We start from the raw sequence: 21,771 nt of genomic DNA on the forward strand, positions 1-21,771 counted from the left end.
GAAGGGCTCCGGCGGCCGAAGAATCAGCCGAAGCCAAGGCTGGATCGTTCGGCTCCTTCGTGAATAACCCTCATAATGTTTTCCAGTAGATGCTGGGGAGTTAAATTAACTGGCAGTTTCTTATTTTCCTTTGAGGATTCTATTGGAGAGCTCTGTGTGCTGATTTCCTGGGTCTGCACATCAATTGTGCCCATTATAAGGTGTTCCCACTACACTGGAGTACACTAAGCGGGGACACCCAAAGTGGACAGGAACAGAGCCAGGAATTATGACCAGGAGAATCCTAGAAATATGACATTTCAGGGGATGACTTAGCCAACCAGTCTATAGCCATATGTTACTTTTGGGTGTGCTTTTATTTACAAATTTACACTTTTTCTTTATAATGACAAGACAACATGGACTGCGAAAATAAAAAAAATCTGCCCTTGCAGAGGGGCTCCCCCCTGCACTGCAAGGTTTAAATGCTTGTTTTTGTCTAGGGTGCCATTAAAAAGCACTTCACTCCCACAGGCTCCTCCTCTTTGTGCGACCCGTTCCTAAGCTCATCTAGCCAAAACACGCGTTTTACTTTATCAGTTTGTATTATGTTATTTCAGAGAGATATAAGAATGATAGGTTGATGATCCCATCATTGAGATGATGATGGGTCAAACCACCCAAAACTGAGATGCTATTTTGGAAGGAGTTGTCTGTTCATCATCACACCGTTCAAGTAACTTGTTTGGAACTCTGGGTAAACATGGCCGAATACATAGTTAAAGTGACACTAAACTCAGGAGTTAAATCTTAAAAATACATTTAAGTACCCGAACTATTAACAAAAATGTATCTTATTTGTGTATCACTCGGCTGTAGATGCTCCAATCATCTCTGAATTGGAGCTGACACTGTCCTTCCTTCTGGAGGGGGGCTACTTTTCTTCCCCATGGTCCCTGTGTGTGTTGTAAAGTAGTCACCGCTCTAAGCTCACTCCCGGGATGGACTACAATCTCAATACAAATTAGTAAACTAAACATGAGATTGTAGTCCATCAGCGAGCTCGGAGCGGTAACTACTTTACAACACACACAGGGACCATGGGGAAGAAAAGTAGCCCCCCTCCAGAAGGAAGGACAGTGTCAGCTCCAATTCAGAGATGATTGGAGGATCTGCAGCCGAGTGATACACAGATAAGATACATTTTTGTTCATAGTTAGAGTATGTGAATGCATTTTTAAGAGTTCAGTGTCACTTTAAAAAAGATAGACTATGGTATATTTTACTGTTTTATCTTTGCAGGTTTTTGTTATTTATACAATGTTCATTAGTCAGGATGATCACTCTGCTACTTTGTGGTTTACTAATGCAGCTTCCTGGCTCATCGGACAGAGGTGATCATGTGGACTGGCTGCCCAATGAGGAGTCTGGAGGCGGAGCGGTGACACAGGAAACTGAATTGTTGAGCCAGAAACATATTTATTATTTGTGTATTTAGCGGTTTGCCTTCAGTATAGTAAGAGTTATTTTCTTGTACAATAAACCTATCTCTACAATGACATAAAAGGATTCTGGAATCATTGGATGAGCTGATTCAGGCGGGGATCTTTGGGTACATCTTTTTGCATCCTGGCAGTGAAGGTTAGTGAGGCTTTAGGTAACAGGCCGAGCCTGCCAAGTCTTCTTGCTGGGTACAGGCCAATCTGTCAGATGGTTTCCCATAAAATGCATCTAAAGTGCTTCCTGCCAAATATTCATATTCATTTATAGCAACATCATGCCCGGGGGGGACCTCTCATTATAGCCATAGATGTGACTTCAGGCTGCTATAGTCTCTAGCACCCATCTGAAGTCACTATGCTACTTAGAGGGCATCTCCACCTTGTTGTAAAATCTTTTTTTTTTTTTTCTTAAACTGCCACACCGAGCACTTAGTTCTGCAGCAGATCACTTTGATGGATCAGATTGATGGGACAAGAACTCTAACCTCTCAGTTAGCTGGCAATGTTGGCAGTTGCATATCGTGGGGAGTGGTTAGAGCCTCTGTCAGTTTTATTTCTCCTTGTGTCCCTATTTGTGAGATTTCCTCTAGCTTCCTGTATTGTGACAGGTGTGACAGGTGTCAGACAGGACATATATAACAATCAAACCTGACACATGGTAATCATTCTATGCAGTTGTGGGTAAATCCTGCTGATCTGACAGATACAAATCTGATTGTGTATGACCAGCTTTAGCCGCACCCTCGATCTCAGGCTGAACATTTCTCCATCAGCTATAAGTCCTACCGTCTCCCTTCCCGCTATGAGACCGATGGGGAGCTGCAAGTCTACACCAGCGGCTGAAGGCGACCTAAATATAAACCAGCCACAAACTCATCCCAATCACCAGAACATCGCCAGCGATTCGTGTAACGGGGTGACCGTCGGCAACACGCAATGATTAGCAGAGCCGAGCCGTCACTCACTCGTATTGTTCCCGGTGAAGGTTAGGAAGCGCCATTTGGTATGTCAGACGGCGTGCCTGGATAATGAAATGTAGCATCCCGGCATTTCAAGGGATTATCTGGCCGATAAACCACCCAAACGGCGTAATAACTTTGCTTCTTTGAGAGTGACGGGCAATAAAAAGGTACAATGGACGGGCACGCGGGAAATGAAAGGACAGAGACGGGCAACCTGCGGCACCGAAGCTTGTAACCGAACTTCAAACACGATCAATGGCTTCTCAGTGTCACACACCCCCGCCATCATGATATGACTTGTCTACCTGTCCTGAATGGCGGGATAATACTTAAAGGGTATGTACACCCCAACAATGAACTGTTCCTTATGTGCTCCCTCCCTATTGGTCTGTTAAATCTACCACTGAAAGCGTTATGTTTTATTCGTGCAAAAAAAAGCCTCTGATGATCCAAACCAGAGATCCAGTGAGCTCATAAAGTCCGCTGAACTCTGCCTCTGCTGCACAAAAATCTCAAGCATTGTGATAAGCCCTGCCCACTTCTCCTCTTTAAACTACAGAACATACCCCCCATCATGTTATGGAGATGAGGAGAGCGGGGAGGTGATATGTAGTCCAGGAGCGAGCAGCCTAGGATGGAAGCTACACTCTTACATTGGTATAGCACAGTAAAACCAGGTGAACATATAAGGAAAAAGAAAACGAATGAAGCCACCCCATCTAAAGACGGGTACGCTCGCTGATATTTGTGTACTTAAAGGGAACCTGTCACTGTTTTCATAAGGACAACGTGTGCTAGGTGGCAACCAAAGTTGGCTGCACATAGCTTAAAGCTCAATTTCAGGTACCTCAAAAAACCCAAATAGCACAGTGGCTAGAGTAAATGATCTTTTTATTTTTAAGTGGGCCGACACAGATCAGCCTCTGCTGCAGCTTCCCTCCTTATGACTTGCTACAATGTTACAATCTAATTACTAGTAGAGGGGAGACTGAGGAAATGCTTCCTCCTGCCAGCAGCAGACTGATCACTGGGGGAGGGGAGACTGAGGAAATGCTTCCTCCTGTCTGCAGCAGACTGATCACTGGGGGAGGGGAGACTGAGGAAATGCTTCCTACTGTCTGCAGCAGACTGATCACTGGGGGAGAGAAGACTGAGCAAATGCTTCCTCCTGCATGCAGCAGACTGATGACATCATCTCAGTCGAGGCCAAGTCACTGGACTGGAGCAAAGGGACTTCTTTTTAAAGAAGAAATCCGGGGAAATGATTATTAACCCTTTCAGTGGGGCTCTCCCCATACTGCAAGGGTTACCCCCATACTGCAAGGGTTATCCCCATACTGCAAGGGTTACCCCCATACTGCAAGGGTTATCCCCATACTGCAAGGGCTCTCCCCATACTGCAAGGGTTATCCCCATACTACAAGGGTTAAGTGCTTGTTTTGGTCTAGGGAGGAAAGTAACAGTTATACTCACCCGATCCTCGGAGCCGGCTTGCTCTTAGACCGATCCTTCCGGCCTCTCTGCTCCTCCGCTGCAGTGGTCTAAGTGGTCCCGTGATTCATCAAGTTCTATACACTGTGTATTGGACGTGAGGACGCCAAGGGACATACCATCGCCGCAGCAGGAGGAGGACTGCCTAAGACTGCACAGGCATCAGGATTTATGCGCTGTGTCATCTCTGAGCCATCATCTTAGTCCAGGAAGTAGATGGTGACCCTGGATGATGCCTGAACAAAGATGGTTCCGTCCTTCCGGGGGGGAAAAACAGATGAAGGCATTGTCAGGGGGAGTCATGTGATCCCTGCGAGAGGTAATAAATACCTGGAAGTGCTATACGGACATAATGCAAATACAGAAAATACACGTGATGTGAGTTTCACTTTACAGAACGGAGTTTCCCTAGAATTCGGGCCGGAAGTGAAATGCAGAACTGGTCGCCCTGAATGCTGTGAACTGTCGTGTGACCTGTCAACCCGAACATCCGGGAGGTGCCACGTGCTGAGGAACTGATCCAGCTTGCATAACGCGGTCACATGACAGTAAGCGAGATGCTGCTAAGGCAGGGGGAGAGCACGCCACGACATCACTTGGCCCCGTTCCAGGTCTCTGTGAGGCGATGTAATGTGATATAATTAATGTGACATTACTGTCACCACCGGGATCCGCTCACTCTGCCCGGACAGGATCTCGGTGATGGTCTCCCCAGTCCTCTCTTATCTGGAGGAATGTATTCAGATGTCAGCGGCTCAGCAACCTTCTCCTAACGTGAAGAAGAACACCGGCCAAATGAAAAAGTTACCCTAGCGGTGGGGCTGCCCAGACACAGCAAGGGTTAAGCTTCTCCTTTGGATCCTCGCTGCTCTCCCCCATCTGTATGGGCAAACGTAGCAGGGTGAGGAGAAGGAGTGAATCGCTGCAGCCGGCGGGGTGAGGAGGGAACGACTGTCCCAGCACCATGGCCGAGCGGTGAGGAGAGCTGCTCGGCCAGGATCTGTACTATGTCTCCCCAGTTATGAATGAACAGGAAGCGCTTTACATCACTCATGAGTTCATTCATGAGTTTCTCAATGGGTAGTAGCACTCAGTACATCCGGGCTGCTAGATTGGTACCCCCAGCCTCTTCTTCCCCCCGGGCTTCAGCGATCTAAGGACCACTGACATCATCATGTCTTATGCAGCTCCATTGACCTGCATTAGACATGAGCACGCTGAGGGACATTCCAAAGCCAGAGAAGAGGGGGAGACAGGTGAGCGCTGACTGCCATGGGAGCCGGAATCAGGGGAGTAATACAGCTTTATTTGAGTCCTCTAGACAAAATAAGCACTTTACTCTTGTAGTACAGGAGTAGCCCCACTGAAAGGGTACGTTGTTAATTTGCCCGTAGTTCTCATTTAAAGAGATGAGGAAAAGGGGAGGTGCCCTGTAGTCCAGCAGTTTAGAACTGGGCAGGGCTGACAACACTGCTTGTGATTTCAGTGCAACGGAGGTAGTGTTGTCAGCTCACTACAGGAAGTTAGAAGCTCCTTGGTTTTCTGGCAGGATCAACAGGTTTTTTTTTTGTATTTGCAACATTTTTAAAGACAAAACAAATAAAGATTTGTATGAATTGAAGAGATTTACAGACGTACACATTGAGAGCAGCTTAACACCATTCTGGTCCGGAAAATGGTGTGTACCTGCCCTCAGTTCCAGTGCATGCTAGACCAGACAAAATGAGACTTGGAGTATTTTTCTTGTCTGGTCTGGTCTGGAATGGACTGCGCTGGTGGAAACAGAGGCCAGAAATAGCATAGGGTTACATTAGGATGCATTTTGGGTCAGGAAACAATCTGGTCTGGAGATGCTCCGGATGTGGTGTGAATGGGCCCTAAGTGAGGATATCTGCACAGAATGCTAAAGTAACAAATACAAACAGCTCCATTTTATTGACAATGAGAATAACAAAAGAGTGAGATCCTCACTAATATAAGAACAACAAACCGCTGTCATTGTACCCAACTCTGCCCCGAATCATTACCGGGTCCCTCCAAGAGGTCGTGCCAAGCAGAAGAGACGGCGCACACCGTCCAGGCTGATAATGTGACATGACAAGTGTTGTTCTGATCACATTATTGCTGGTTACATACACTTCCCGGCTCCACCGACCCTAATGAGCTCTGCTTGTCATCCGAGATAAATGTATTTTTTATGTCTCCATCTTGTTGTGAGCAGAGAGTGATTATCACAGAACACAACTGCTGAGATCCGCAACCGATGCTCTCCCAGATGGAAGGAACAGAAAGACAGAAGGGAGGAAGAAGGAGAGAGAGATGCAGTACAGAGAGAGAGAGAGAGAGAAGGATAGAGAGAGAGAGAGAGATAGATAGATAGATAGATAGATAGATAGATAGATTGAGATAGGTAGGCTCCAAAGAGATAGATAGAGAGAGATTAGACAGGGTCGTTCCGAGGCCGGGTGTCACCCCGCCGTGTCATTATCGCACCTGCGCCATCATCGCTATTTGATTGACGCCTGCCAGCGGCCATCTTAGTGATGGACGCTGGCAGAGAGAGGAGGGGACGTTCACCTGGCGGGATGAGGTACATGTATGTCGCTGGTCCCCTCCTCTCTCCTGTCAAGGTCGGGCCCTAGGTCCATGACTTTTTAAAGGGGGTGACACCAAAATGACTGTGTCACCTGGGTGCGGGCCGCACCCCCTGCACCCCCCTTGTGGCGCCACTGAAGGAAGATAGATAGATAGATCGATCGATCGATAGATAGATAGACTGATTGATGTTAGATAGATAGATTGATGATAGATAGATAGATAGATAGATAGATAGATAGATAGGACTGATTGAGGTTAGATAGATAGAAAGATAGATTGAGGTAGGCAGGCTCCAAAGAGATAGATAGATAGATAGATAGATAGATAGATAGATAGATAGATAGATAGATAGATAGATAGATAGATAAATTCCACATAAATAGATATAGATGGATGGGATAGGTCGCCATCTCATAAAAGAATAAGCTGATGTGAAGTAACAAACCATAGACAGTCAGTAGCAGTAAATGTCTAGAACAGATCCAGATTGGTGGAGAGAATTGAATACAAAGTGATTTATTTCTCACAATTGCTTTATGGTTATACGGCCTCTTCCCGTTCTCCCGGTGATGACCTGCGGATATATGTGCAGCTCAGTAACTGGGAATGAACTCTCCAAACACTTCCCATTTGCAGGGCTGATCTCTCTGTATCCATCAATCCATCAATGTCACCTCATCAGCATGGCTCGGCCACATGCAGGCAGGTAAAACAGAATCAGCCTCTGAAGAGTGTACACTAGAGAAGGACTACACTCCCCTATGGATAAATGGTATATACAGGTGAAACTCGAATAATTAGAATATCGTGCAAAAGTTCATTTATTTCACTAATGCAACTGAAAAGGTGAAACTAATATATGAGATAGACTCATTACATGCAAAGCAAGATAGTTCAAGCCGTGATTTGTCATAATTGTGGTGATTATGGCTTACAGCTCATGAAAACCCCAAATCCACAATCTCAGAAAATGAGAATATTGTGAAAAGGTGCAATATTCTAGGCTCAAAGTGTCCCATTCTAATCAGCTAATTAAGCCATAACACCTGCAAAGGGTTCCTGAGCCTTTAAATGGTCTCTCAGTCTGGTTCAGTAGGAATCACAATCATGAGAAAGACGGCTGACCTGACAGTTGTGCAGAAAACCATCCTTGACAGGGAAAAGAGCTGAGAAAACGTTGGAATTCTTCACATTTTGCCGGTCACATATTCCACCGCTGAAAAAGTGGGCGTGATTACGTTAAAATGTGTGACCACGTGACCGGTCACATATTCCAACCCAGTCACAATCTTAGACAGAACACCGGTATAACTGACACTGGAAACAGCATTTCCAGAAGGAGATCTGAATATCAAATGCTCTGCAAAGATTTATGATGAGATGACATTCGGTCAGTTTGCCCCCTGTGTAAATTGCACATGAAACAATTCGTACCCAACCAGCTCCCATCGATACCTGTCAATACCTGTCTCCAAAGCAATGTCACTGGAAAAGCTTTATTGATTGTTAATGCCGGGGGAGCTGTAACGGGAGTATTCTAGAACTCTAGACCCGGGAATATTACGATATTGACTTACACTATAAAATTATATTATCTTGTATACGATCCTGCCGTACCAATAAACCATCGGGAGAGGCTTATTTTGGTTGTTTTAACCATTATTTTTTAATTCGAGGATGAATCTATGAGATTTGGAGGGTTCTAGAATAAATAAGAGCATGGTTATATATCATTATAACAATGATGTGGCAGGCAGTAAACATGAAGGGAAATCAATAGATTACATCTATTGTAATGGATGATAAAGCAGATATATAGTCATGTCTTTCTAGGGGTGGTCATAAATATGGAGGCTTTGTTATGCTTTCAGCCCCCCCCCCCCCCCCTTGTATTTACATTGTTTGTATACTTTTTTCTAAATATAGTCTGTCATGCGACAAATGGGGTCCACTTCCGTTTTACCCCTTCTCTGGAGGTGGGGGTTGCAAAGAGCAACATTGATGCACCATGCTGTGAGTCTGGGTGATGTGTCCATGATGCCCTGGGACCTAGGTGTGCTAGTGACTACTTATTTTACATGATGCCCTGGGACCTAGGTGTGCTAGTGACTACTTCTTTTACATGATGCCCTGGGACCTAGGTGTGCCAGTGACTACTTCTTTTACATGATGCCCTGGGACATAGGTGTGTTAGTGACTACTTCTTCTACATGATGCCCTGGGACCTAGGTGTGTCACTGTGCCAGTGACTACTTCTTCTACATGATGCTCTGGGACCTAGGTGTGCCAGTGACTACTTCTTCTACATGATGCCCTGGGACCTATGTGTGCCAGTGACTACTTCTTCTACATGATGCCCTGGGACCTAGGTGTGCCAGTGACTACTTCTTCTACATGATGCCCTGGGACCTAGGTGTGTCAGTGACTACTTCTTCTACATGATACCCTTGGACCTAGGTGTGCCAGTGACTACTTCTTCTACATGATGCCCTGGGACCTCGGTGTGCCAGTGACTACTTCTTCTACATGATGCCCTGGGACCTAGGTGTGCCAGTGACTACTTCTTCTACATGATGCCCTGGGACCTAGGTGTGCCAGTGACTACTTCTTCTACATGATGCCCTGGGACCTAGGTGTGCCAGTGACTACTTCTTCTACATGATGCCCTGGGACCTAGGTGTGCCAGTGACTACTTCTTCTACATGATGCCCTGGGACCTCGGTGTGCCAGTGACTACTTCTTCTACATGATGCCCTGGGACCTAGGTGTGCCAGTGACTACTTCTTCTACATGATGCCCAGGTACCTAGGTGTGCCAGTGACTACTTCTTCTACATGATGCCCTGGGACCTAGGTGTGCCAGTGACTACTTCTTCTACATGATGCCCTGGGACCTAGGTGTGCCAGTGACTACTTCTTCTACATGATGCCCTGGGACCTAGGTGTGCCAGTGACTACTTCTTCTACATGATGCCCTGGGACCTAGATGTGCCAGTGACTACTTCTTCTACATAATTGATGCCCTGGGATATAGGTGTGCCAGTGACTACTTCTTCTACATTATGCCCTGGGCTCACAGGAAGTGAGTTCAATAATGCCAAGCCTCATTCAGCCTGAAAGAGGCCTGGGTCTAGACCAGGGGATTTTAGCAGCAAAAGCTAAATTTTTGTTAACACGGGCTGGCCTTATGATAAAAAACAATGTAGCAGGAATGGGCCTAAAAAAAGATCCAGTCAGAAAGGGATATTTGTAGAAATTTGTTTCTCTGCAAAGATAATATAATTATGCAGTCTGAGTGTATGCTATAATTCACTTGTATGCTCTCCCTGGTGCAGCAGAATTGTCAGCCCCGTGTCACGCTTCGCGGCCCCAAGGCCTGAGTTAGGCTGCGCTCACACAAGGTGTTCTGGCATTCCTGATACAAAAATCTGTAGGTGCCCAGAGCACCCATTAAGATGCGGCCACTGTACCCATTCAAGTAAATGACAGGGTGACAGTGGCCGCATCTGTCAGCAGCAGTACGCATGTAATCGTAAATTAAGATTATATGTGGTTTGGAATGGATGATCATTGCTGGACGCATCTATCCCGCATCCAGCAAAATTGGAAACTATGTCGGTGCATTGAGGAAGTCCATCCTATGGGCATCTTCAATAAGTGAGTTTACAAACTTCTAGATGGATCTGGTTATTAGGAGTGGGATAGAACATATGGAAATTCAATATAGAAATACAGATTTGTTTTTTGACTTTAGATACCCTTTAAAAGACAACAAAGAGGTAAGTGTTTTCCCCCATAGTTCTCTTAAGGGTCACGGGAGGGCATATACTAGCGTCCTCCCGTGTCCCAAAACTCAGTATATCACGAGCTACAGCTCGCTATATACAGAGAGCGCCACAGCCGGGACGGATCCCAACAATGCTGTTGAGATCCACCCAGCTGGCTGATTGACAGCGGGCTCTGCCTATTTAGAAGCAGAACCAGCGGCACCCGCCCCCTCCTCCATCAGTTCCACACGTCAGCACTGGAGGATCAGAGAGGGGAGGGGGGAATCCCTGGGGGGAGCGGTGACTGACAGTCACCGCTCTCTGCCGGGATAGATCGAGAAGTGAGCGAGCGACTGTATGTGTTCGCTCACTTCCCGATCTATTGAGCCGACGTGTGACAGTTTCATTGTCACACGTCGGCTCCAACTATGAGGATGAGTGGAAATCACTCACCTCATAGTTCTCCTTTAATGATAAAATGTGTTTTGTTTATTCTATAAAAATGATACTGTTTCTGTATATTGTTACACAATAGGAATGTATTCTTTATTTATATATTTGTGGTAAATTTACTGAAAGCTCCACTTTAAGAATATCATGTCAGCTTCATATACAGAGTCCAGCCATGTCAGATTCCATATATCTGTCCTGGAAGGTTAAAGTTCATACTTTATCCACAACGTTCTTCTCAGCTGGGAGGAAAGCAAAGGGAAAGCAACACAGAGGAAACACAGCCGGGCCGGCGCTACATTGCTGTTATAAAATATCGCTGGGACGTTTGTTTCCAATTGATGAAAGAATCATAGCTGATAAAAATAGCGAATGGCCATGTGGAAAAGCCCCGGGCTGCTCTGCACACAGAATTGATGAGCTCTCTGTTCCCTGCAGAGCGGCCGGCCCTCCGCACATGAAACAAAACAGTTCGTTCTGTAGATAAGAATCTGCGCTGTACATATCTACAGAGGAGGCAACAAGTAATAAAACTGCACTAAAAAAATATGATGTTAAAAACAACATGGAAAGCACAACTACAAACATCCATTTCACTGCCAGAGCATATAAACAAAAAGCACATTTTAGGTCTGAAGATTACGTAAACCCACCAGAATGATATATTTCCTAAAAGTGGAGACCCTGGAGATTAAAACGGCCGTTGGAAATATTTTTTATATCGCACGATATTTGTGCAACTGTTTATTAAACCCAAATTTTTTGTAAAAAATGTGTTAAAATTATTTTACTCCTGGTTCACGCTGAGCGTATTGTTGCAGCTGAATAAGCGCACCAAAATGCTTCAATGCTGTCCTCCCATGATCATTTTGTTGCAATAAGCAATACGCTTGTCGCTGGATAAACTACATGAGCTTCTTTTTTGGTACATTACAGCCCGTTTTGTTCCCATATAGTCAATAGGAAACACTTGGAAATGCGCTTTGCAATTGGTTTTGCGCATGTTTGTGCATGTATTGCCCATTTACATCAATGTGTCACAATCTGCTCTTACTGCATGTATGTTTTACACGTGTAAAAACACGCAACAACGCTCAAAAAAGTGCAGCAAAAAATGCTTTCTATGCGCTAAAACCCTGTGGCTGAGGTGTGACTCACAAGCACAACATAGTAGCAGTTGGTACATAAAGTATAAAAGATGATGTTGAATCGAGTAAATAATTGCCCAAACATGTCAAGCCTTAAAATTGCGTCCTCCTCCTGTGAAATGGCAACAAACTTTGGTATCCAAAATTGCCTATAATTGCCTCAAATTTTGGTTCTGTTTAACCACTTCACGTGTGGCCGTTGTAATTAAACGGCAGGACTTTGGTTTCTTGGATGTGGGTTGGCGCTTTTTAACGTCCTCGCCCGCCCCGTTCGTGCTGAATGTGTTTGAAATGTACATACAAGCGTTCCAGCGGCTGTAGAGCCGCCCGATCGCCTGTATCATGCATGCGGATGTGCGCCCTCCACCCCCACCAAAACCGGAACTCCGCTGTACCCAGTGCGGGCCCAGGACCGGCACAGCGTCTCTGTCACCGGAGATCAGAACACGATCTCCCTCTGATCTCCCCACCGGTCTCTGAATGCGGGACAGATGTATATTACATCACTTCCGCATTCAGCTGTCATTCTCCGGCTACAGAAGCCAGAGAGAAGCTGGTGAAGCAGATCTCGGCTTCATCAGCTTCTCTGGGGGTCCTCAGGTGACATTAGTGGTCTTAGGGAGCCCTGATGTCTCCATAAAGGGGACCTGTCACTGTAATAAAATGTTTTAAAGTCCCCCGTCCTCACATACACATGTCGGGTCCGCCTATGTGCGCAAATGATGATTGTGCCTATTGCCCCGCACATGTTACATATCAAAGCGAATGGTGCGTGAGCAATAATTCTAGCACCATCAATCACTGTTAACAGATGAGTGGTAAAAGCTTTTCAATTGTCGTGTATGGCCAATTGTAGGCATGGTAGTTTTTTTTGCACTTTCACAGGCACGCACAATTTTAAAGCTTGGCATGTTTAGTGTCTATTTATCTGATGTGACTCCGTCTTTTATATTTTACAAAAAATTTGGGTTTGGTTTTGTTATATAGTAAAAAATAACACACACCCCTCCCCCCCAGTGGTAATTAAATACCACCAAAGGAAATCTTTATATGTCCCCAAAAAATGGTATAAAATTAATTTCAGTACAGCGTTGCATGACGGAATAAATGTCAGTCAAAGTACCGCAGCGCTGAAAATTGAAAAATGGCCTGGCCAGGAAGGGGGTGTAACACCCCGGCCTTCCAGTGGTTAAACTCTACAGTGCGCTGTTACAACTGTCAGTGGTACGCGTGCTCAGTAACAACAGAAAGTTGTGCAACAGCAGAGAAGGGAAAGAGCGTTGGGGTAAGTATGGTGGCAATGAGAATTTGCAGAAATGGGCTCATAAAAGAAGTCTATGAGGGATGAAATGAAAAATGATTCCGTTACATTGTAACAATTTTACAGAATGAATTCTCGGAGATTGAATAAGAGTTCCTGGTGATCAGACTGACCCGGGACTGATCCTTCCGAACATTTCGCATGGATCATGAGAGAACACGATAACCGCTTACAGTAAACCACTCCTGGCACAACTTTAATCCTTCCAGTCGTTTCCTCCCCGTCACTCCATAAATTATCATTTGTAAAGCCCAAAATCAACAAAACAAGGTGAAAGATAATATGCTCCGCGCCGTGTGAAAAAGATTTTTTACCAAACTGGATGGAGGGAAAAAAGTTTAACACACAGGCACAGTCACTGCTCTAGTGACAGAGCATGACATTAAGCAAACATTCACTGGTAGTGAATAATTCACTGTATATTAAATCATAATGGTTCACCTATAGTGAATATGTGGTAAATATTCACAATCACATTGACTGCTTTGTAGATTTGTTTGGTTGCATACGTCACATGATTTCTCTTCTGCAATAAAGAGCCTGTATGCGCACAATTTTTTTTCTTTCAGTTCAGTTCCGCTTTACCCTCCAGTGTTGGTGTTCAGTGGCTGGCTGTAAGAATACCCCCCAGCATCGAAGGTCATTATCTGGCTGTAAGAATACCCCCCAGCATCGATGGTCATTAGCTGGCTGTAAGAATACCCCCCAGCATCGGTGGTCATTAGCTGGCTGTAAGAATACCCCCCCAGCATTGGTGGTCAGTGGCTGCCTTTAATAATATCCCCCCCAGTATTGGTGGTCAGTGCCTGTTGTAAGAATACCCCTCGGAGTATTGGTGGTCAGTGGCTGGCTGTAAAAATAACAACCCCCACACCAGCACTGATGTTCAGTAGCTAGCTGTAAAAATACCCCCCTCTTTGGACATTGGTGATCAGCGGCACACTATAAAAATAACCTCCCCCCTTTGGATATTGGTGGTCAGTGGCCTTGCTGGAAGAACAATAATAACCCCCCCCGCATTAGTGTTAAGTCTTTCCTGAACACACACTCCCACGCTGAGCTCTCTCTCCTAGTCAGGCTGGGACTATACTTCTATCGGGCAGTTGCAGCTTCTTCAAGTGGCAAATGCTGAAGCACAGAAAACTCTGCAGCACCCCCACCACGTGCCGCCACTCTGCATGTCACTGGCGGCCACACGGGGCGCCCTTAAAGTGGTAGTACCTGCTGCGGACCACCCCTTCTCCCAGGAATGCCACTGACTGACTTTACACTCTACTAACTAAGCTGTAATGAAGATTTTTTTTTGTCATATTAAAGTGACACTGAACTCAGGAGTTTTATCTTAAAAATACATTCAAGTCCCTTAATTATTATCAAAAAATGCCTCTTATTTGTGTATCACTCAGCTGTAGATCCTCCAATCATCTCTGAATTGTTGCTGACACTGTCCTTCCTTCTGGAGGGGGGCTACTTTTGTTCCCCATGGTCCCTGTGTGTGTTGTAAAGTAGTCATCCTCCAAGCTCCCTCCTGTGTTGGACTACAATCTTACGTTTAGTTAATTCATTTGTATTGAAATTGTAGTCCAGGGGAGTGGGCTTGGAGCGGTAACTACTTTACAACACACACAGGGACCATGGGGAACAAAAGTAGTCCCCCTCCAGAAGGAAGGACCGTGTCAGCACCAATTCAGAGATGATTGGAGGACCTACAGCTGAGTGATACCCAAATAAGATACATTATTATTAATATTTAAGGGACTTGAATGTATTTTTAAGATTTAACTCCTGAGTTTAGTGTCACTTTAAGCATTGGTTTCAGCAAGCAAGGCCAAATGTAGCAGCCGCATTGCTGAAACCCACAACCGTTTTGGCGCATATCGCGGATTATAACAGATTATTGTTATACTTGAATCATTTCTTGTCAGAAAATACCCGTCTACATCTCAGCTCTTCTTCTGTCAGTCTGTCCTCATCGTATATTGGATATTCCGTCTTCTCTTCCTGCGGCTCCTCGGCGGGATTGATGCAATGACCTTTCTACTTACCCACCAGATTGGCAGAGCCAGTAAACAAGATAATAACTATAATGCATCAATTCGCTCCTGTCTGATGCCCGGGCTAGGAGAGTGAGCTGCCTTGTGACCCCCGTTCATTTATCATAGATTTGGGGACCCCGGCACTCATTATAATAACATGATGCTGAAAATGAAAGGAAACCAGTGCTGAATGGAATACATAGGCTTCTTTTGAAAATGCAAGTTTGCTGGCTGTCATAACGAGCCTTTGCCTTTAGGCTGAATTCAAGACAAAAAATAAAACACGGCCCTGTCATCATTCATTTATTATTATATTCATTTTTGAATGCAAGCAGTGTAAGGACCTGAATTTGACATTGTATTAGACTTTTGCACAGCAGAGCTCAGATTGGGGGAGAGAGAAGCAGCACAGGAGCTGTTCATTTGTGCTAGCAAGGAGCATGATGATAGGAGGATTGAGCAGAGTAACAGAGAGATGAACTTATGGGTCTGCTGCTTCTCCTTTCACCGTCCAATCACAGGCTGGGGGAGGGACAAGGCCTGTAAGTGTTACGTAACTATAGCAGGTCTTCTGTTCTACCAGACAAGGCTGTGCTGTTTGGCACAGAACTGGACGGGCAGAAATACAAATCCTTTGGCAGGTAAAACATCTCCTATTCATTTCATCTGTGTATTTAGCCGTTTCCCTGGAGATCAGCTTTCCATTCAACTCCACCAACTTTTTTTGGTATCTAATATCATAGGTAAGAGTCAAGTTTGTCTTGCTCTGTCCACATTGGGGAACTGTCCCTTTACTTCCTGTCCCAGTGACACCAGGACAGGAAATAAAAGAATGCAGGTGTCACTTGCACAGGAAAAGGAAGGGAGCAATGAAAAACGAACACATATTTTATCCCCTCTCGCACGCTAAATAAATGTGATTTTGTTGCTGACTCATCGACATCACTTCCTGTCACACCTCTGTGCTGAATGAATTAACCCATGAGCCTGTGCTGGAGTTACCTTCCCGGCCAATCAAGGGAACGACCAGACAGCATGGAGCTGGTTTCCCGGCCAAACAGCATGGTGCCGTCCAAACAGCATGGAGCCAGCTTCCCGTCCAATCAAGGGCCTTTAAATGGACAGTAGTGTGCAAAGTAGGGATATTTATCCTTCGGTACTCGCGGATACAATGCTACTTCCGCCAGCATGGAGCCGGCTTCCCGGCCAAATAGCATTGAGCCAGCCAAACAGCATGGAATTGGTGTCCCGGCCAATCAGCATCAAGCCGGACAAACTGCATGAAACTGGCTTCCCGGCCAGGGGATGGGGGGAAAGTTAACTGGTGCTGGCCTTTAAATGCACAGTAGTGTGCAAAGCATTAAGGTGGCCATACACTTTACAACCCTCGCAAGACTTTTGTCTTGCGAGGGTTGTAAAGTAATTGAAAAAACGTACGATCTGCCCATCTTGGACAGGCAGATCGTACTTACAATCATCGCAAGCCCGCCCACCTGAGTGGCGGGCTTCCAATGACTGCAATGAGGGGCGGGCTTCTGATGACTGTAAAGTGGGTTGTAAAGTGTATGGCCACCTTTAAGCAATATGAAACCATATCCAGGTACTTTTACCAGCTGTATGCAATCATAAATGTAATTATTTACCCAAACTGTATACCCATAACTTTTTATTTCAGGTTTGGATATTATATCTTGCTGCCTGTGTCCTGTTGAGGATAATTCCCTTCACGTCCTGTCACAGAGACAGAACAGGAAGTCAGAATAAATCCCTACCAATCAAGAGGAATCCCCCATGAAACAATTTTCCCCATTAGAAGATATGCCCTCAATTCCTCCTTTGGGGACAACTGTAAAATTTTGGATTTCCTATCACTGTCTCAGTGACAAGGATTCCCAGGACAAATAGAGACGGTGAATCTCCCCAGCTGGGACACAGACAACAATTAAAACTTGATAGACATTGTAAGGCTGGGCACACACCTTACAACCATTGCAAGACTTTTGTCTTGCGATGGTTGTAAGGTACTTAAAAAAACGTACGATCTGCCTATGTTGCCTAGGCAGATCGTACTTGCGATGATCGCAAGCCCCGCCCCCTGAGGGGCGGGCTTCCGATGACCGCAATGCCGAACGGGCAGTGTGCGCTTGCGCACACCGGCCCGTACGGCTGTTATCGTACGGACATGCCACAAACCCGCCGAACGTCGTACGATGCTCGGCGGGTTTTCGAACATGTCCGTAAGTTCAAAGTCGTGCGACCTTACAGTAGTAGAGGTCGCACGGCTTCCACACACCTTACGATAATCGTACAATCGCGGTATTTCCCGCGATTATCGTACGATTATCGTAAGGTGTGTGGGGACCTTAACCCTTCCCAACTCTACCCAAAACTTGTACACATGCGCTTTAATGAATCCATAACAAGGTTAAAGGTGGATTTTCTGCTTCCGCACGGAGTGAACCAGATTACGTTACACATTTACAGGAGCGGAAAATAATATGTAACTAAAAGAAGTTAGAATACTGTGTGTGTCATGTGACCTATCTGTCTCAGCACCAGCTACTTCCCAGGATAATATATAATCTTGATGCAAAGGTCATGTACTCTGTAATATCTCCCATTCCACAAAGATTCTTTATCAAGTCCCGAGAATTATTCAGAGATGCTGCCTTTACAGTGAACCTGTCAGTGTTCTAAAAATTAAAAACAAAAATAAAGAAAAGAATATCAATCAGCAAAGCTCATGCTTCCTGTTGATTGGCGAGCTCTGGCTTTGATTCTGCAGGGGGTGTGTCGGATTTCTGCAGAGAGACCACTGCTTCCACACTCAGAGAAAGGGTCCCATCTGTAGTATGCTGGCATAGAGCAGGCTTCTCTACAAAGGCTGCGGATGCTTTGTAAAGAAAATGATTTGTAAGAGAGTCTTCACTTAAACACGCGTCAGGTGCGCCTACGTACGAAAACGACGATTGTGCTACACATGTTGGATATCGCCGCGCACGCAAGAGAGTGAGAGCAATAATTCTAGGGCCAAAATGTATGCGTATCTCTAAACTGATGACCTGTGGGGGCATTTAAAGCGTCTATGGACTTTTTGGGGTACTGAATTCTGTTGCAGTTTCACGGACGCACACAATTTTTAACCTTGGCATGTTGGGTATCTATTTACTCGTTATAACCTCATGTTTTTACACTTTACCATATAGTGTTTTGGGGCACTTAATGTAACTTAAGGGCATTTTTCACTAAATTGGGGGGTTTGATAATAAGTTGCGTTAATGTCGTGCAACATAAACATTTGCAACTGCCCCCATTTTATTCCTTACGGTCTTAGCTTTCAGGAAATATATAATGTTTAGGGGTTTTAAGTAATTTTCAGGCCTAAAATGTGGATTATAGCGTGTGCAAAAAAATTAAAAAAAGACCTTAAGGGCTTAAGTGTGAATGAGCCCCTCCCCCACTGCAACACCAGGAAGCAGGACCCAGGTTTCCCTGCACTCTGTGTTATGTAATAGCAAGATCTCATGATACTGAGCAAAAAAAAACCCCTAAGCCCCACTTCCTGGCAGCATCCTTACTATGGCAAGATGCCAGTCTGGGTGCCAAGGGAAGGGCACCCCAATTACTAGGAGACTTTTGGCCATGGCCATGGCAGCCCTTCAGTCTCGTGGCCACCTTTAAAGAACAGACTGCAATTCATAACATTTTTGACACAAAGAATGTATACAACTAATAACATAAAGTACTAATATATTACTTATTCAGCATTGAATGACACCACAACAATAAATGCTTTCGCCCAACATATTGAGAACGCTGTGTATAACAGAACGCTTGGTGCATTTAGTAAATACATTTAATGACATCTTACATAACACAGAGCAGCATTAAACTGTGTCAATTATGTGCTTTAAAAAACAGCACTCTTTATTGACCAAAACCATTAGCGCCAAACTCTCAGGAGACATAAAAGGCAGAAAATGAATGCAGCTCTGTAATCATTAATAGTAATACATAATTCAATATGTTGCGTGAAAGATCCCCGAGTGATTGGCACCACACGCCTATTCAGTAAAGTAAAAAATTGGCGTTTATGTATGCAAGGTTTTTGAGGTGCCTGGTGATAAAGCCAATAATTTACAATGACGTATCAAAAATCTTTATTGTATAAAAAAGATTTAAAACTAGGGATGCCTCGATATTTCAGCTGCCAAAATGTATTGGCCGTAAATTGTACTTTTGGTAAAATGCAGAAAGTGCCATTTTTGGCCCAAAATAGCGGTGCATCTGCTTTCTCTCCACCACGCTGGGCGCTGCTCTGTGTCCCAGCGGGAAGAAGAGAAACTGTCACAGGAGGCCGAGCAGTGCAGGAGGAGGGCGCTGTGAGAGGCCGGTGTCTCTACTCACCGCACCGCTCAGACTCCTGTCACAGATCAGGAGAGCGGCGGCGTGGGGGCAGAGACAGCTCTCAAAGCTGACACAGGGGGCTGGCAAGTGGTGCGGGGGAGGAGTCAGCTGTCAAATCAAGATCTCCTCTCCGCACCGCTCAGCCTCCTGTGACAGATCGGGAGAGCGGCAGTGTGGTGGCGGAGACAGCTCTAAAAGCTGTCACAGGAGGCCGGCGGTGTGGGGAAGGAGTCAGCTGTCAGATGGAGATCTCCTCACCGCCGATCCAGGATGGAGAGCGGTTACAAGCAGTCAGTGATCAGTAACTGAGTATGTTTACTATATCCTCAATTATGAATGAATGGGAGAGATCTACATCACCTCCTGTTCATTCATAGTTGTGGTTATAGTAAACATACTCTGTCCTCATGTTATGAATGAACAGGAACACTCAGTGTAGAGGATTCCTGTTCATTTATAACAGGGGCTGCAGAAAAAGAGATTGAGGACTCAAAAGGGAAATATCAGGGGTCTGTTTAGACTCCAAATATTTCCCCGAAGCCACTAAAAGTAAAGTAAAACAAAAATATTTAATACAAATAAATATAAATAAAATATAAAAAAGTTTACAAAAAATACAAATATAATATTTAAAAAATGTGAAAAAGTAATAAAAAAAAACATTTTCGGTTTCGGCAAGCCTTTTTTTTCCTTGTTTCGTTTCAGTTTTGACATTTTCATTTCGGTGCACTTCTATTTAAAACCAAATAAAACATGATTGTATACATCCATGCTTCCTTCCTCATAATAATATGCTTAGTACCCCCAGCAGACCACTCCAAAAAACATTGGTAAAACATGATAAGTAAAGATAAACCCTACAGAGAGTTATTTCAATCAACTTGGCAAGAAGTTGCTTTTTGCCTGTAATGTTTGGAGTAGTTTGTATGCGATGCGTTTTACGCTCCAAACGCTTCCTCTGGAATACTGTTATTGGAGGAAATCGAGTCCAGAGGTAAACCAGCGCACAGACAACCAAAGCGATGCAAGCAGGACCCAGGCTCAGGAGAATCGCCATGAAGGCTGAACCATAACCCACAAGGTGAAGGGGAAAGGAGTGATAGCCACAAGGATCCCAGAATGGGATATACTCCATGTAGTTTCTACACTTAAGAGTCCCGTTGTGTAAGAAGCTGAAATATGTGTCAACTGTGGTCACTCTCCGCCGCCGATGTTCGCGAGGCCGTGTTGCAACCTCATAATTAAATATTACTTTTTTACATTGTTAACTGTAAGTTTTAATACATACATACATATTTGGGACATATTATTAGCCTCTTGCAGTCCCTGTACAGCAGGGCTGGAGTGTAAGAAGAAGAAAAAAAACATGCTGATAGGAGGAGAGAGCAGTCTGGCAGAGAGATTAGTTTTTTCACTGTACTGCTTCTCTTTTCACTTTCCTGTCACAGGCTGGGGGCTGGTCCGGGACAACCTAGGCTCAGAGGAATAATGCTGGCCATCAGAGTGAGGATATCTAGCTGTAAAAAAAAAAGTACCTTGAGGGAAATCTGTGGATTGAAGGTGAATATTGCAGCAACTTCTTTTTTTTTATCCATAAATGTGCTATTCCTTTTTATCTTGTTATTTGGGGCTGGAGTTAAACCTAAATGTTAACTTCTTTCTTCTCTCTCTCTTTATTTTCTCTTTCGTACAAATCATAAATTTAATCTAGCGTCGCCTGTTTGTATTTTTTGTTTATTGTTTGTTTAGTTTTTACATTTTCGACTAAAAGGAGAACTCCACAAAGCAGACAGACAAAAGAAGTCTTCGCCTAGGACAAAAAGACGACCGGTGCAAATTGACTGCGTGGAGTTCATCGGCGTGCTTTGTTGCAATGAGTTATGGGTCTGTTAAATGAGACGGCGTCATCTTTCCCCAGAGGAGCTCTTCAGCCCGGCATGTCCTCTATACAATCATGGCCAACGCGGGCCGCCTTGTCGGTTTAGCATTGCTCCATCTGAATAAGCAGGCTTGTCTCTACTCATCTGCAATGCAGATTTTACCTTCGGCCTTCCTGAAGCTGCACCTCTTCCTTTGAAAAAATTACACATATTTATATATATATATATATA

At 44.7% G+C, this 21,771-nt stretch overlaps 1 protein-coding gene across 1 annotated transcript in view; it reads right to left on the reverse strand.

The window, feature by feature from the left end:
• PPP1R9A (protein phosphatase 1 regulatory subunit 9A) overlaps positions 1–21,771 on the reverse strand; it is a 155,074-nt gene that overhangs the window by 71,640 nt on the left and 61,663 nt on the right. The window lies entirely within an intron of this gene.

Source organism: Nanorana parkeri, unplaced genomic scaffold (genome assembly GCF_000935625.1).
Source record: "Nanorana parkeri isolate BGI_ZX_2015 unplaced genomic scaffold, ASM93562v1 scaffold477, whole genome shotgun sequence".
Lineage (NCBI taxonomy): Eukaryota > Metazoa > Chordata > Amphibia > Anura > Dicroglossidae > Nanorana > Nanorana parkeri.